Below are 1,083 nucleotides of genomic sequence, written 5' to 3'. Positions count from 1 at the left end.
TGTACGTTGTAGTAAATTGTTGATCGGGGCATAAAATTGGGCATCGCTGAGTCCACCTAACAAGAACATAAGTGCATTCTATAGCATTGCATCTGTCTTAACAAGGGCTCCTCCATTTTTCATCATTTTCATCTTGTTTCTCAGAAGTCCCACATATTTTTTGAGCAACTGTTTACTTCCCTGTAAAGTTTAGATCTAAACTGACATTTCTTGCAAAAATATTTTTCTTGCTTTATTAGTGAAAGCATTTCTCAACTACTTCCCTCAATATTCTATCTTACTAATGTGTTAATGTGTCTCTATTTTACTGCTCACATTTCCTTAGTTACATTAAATGTTGCAAATCTACAAAGTAGATTTTGGCTACCATTACTGATAATCAAGAAGCAGGTGTTTAGTCCTCTTCGAGCTAGGTCCACGTTGAACTAGAAGCTTTTCTTACTCCCTTAGTTTACTGCTCACATTTCCTTAGTTACATTAAATGTTGCAAATCTACAAAGTAGATTTTGGCTACCATTACTGATAATCAAGAAGCAGGTGTTTAGTCCTCTTCGAGCTAGGTCCACGTTGAACTAGAAGCTTTTCTTACTCCTTTAGTTCTGCTTTATCTGCAGCCTGCTCCCTTTCTTTGGTGTCTTTTAAAGGGAACATAACTCATGAAACCAGTAAATAAGGTAGCTGTCAGGGTAGCTTCCTCTCAAATACAACATTCATATCAACAACTTACTTCTTGATAAGATGTAGAGTATTTGTCCTGAAGAGTACAGCTTCAGTCTTAAATCAAGCAACTTATGAACAACAGATAACACAGTCTTGGAAGGGAAGACTTACCTGCTTCATCAAAAACTCTTGCTTTCTTGGTTGTGCCAGCACGGAAGAGCAGATTTATAACCAGGAGCTGGTCCAACAGCAACACGTTCGTCCCAGCACTTGTTGATGATGGCACCAAACTGTTCTGTGAATCGAGAAACACTTAACTTTGAACAATATTGTCAAAATTGTCCTCATAGAATGCCTTCTACATTCTCAGAGTTAAAATCATTTTTTTTTTGTTAAGTGATTACTCCAACGTAGTAATGAGCA

The sequence above is a fragment of the Anser cygnoides genome, chromosome 19, assembly GCF_040182565.1.
Source record: "Anser cygnoides isolate HZ-2024a breed goose chromosome 19, Taihu_goose_T2T_genome, whole genome shotgun sequence".
Classification (NCBI taxonomy): domain Eukaryota; kingdom Metazoa; phylum Chordata; class Aves; order Anseriformes; family Anatidae; genus Anser; species Anser cygnoides.
Note: the sequence above shows the minus strand (reverse complement) of the source record.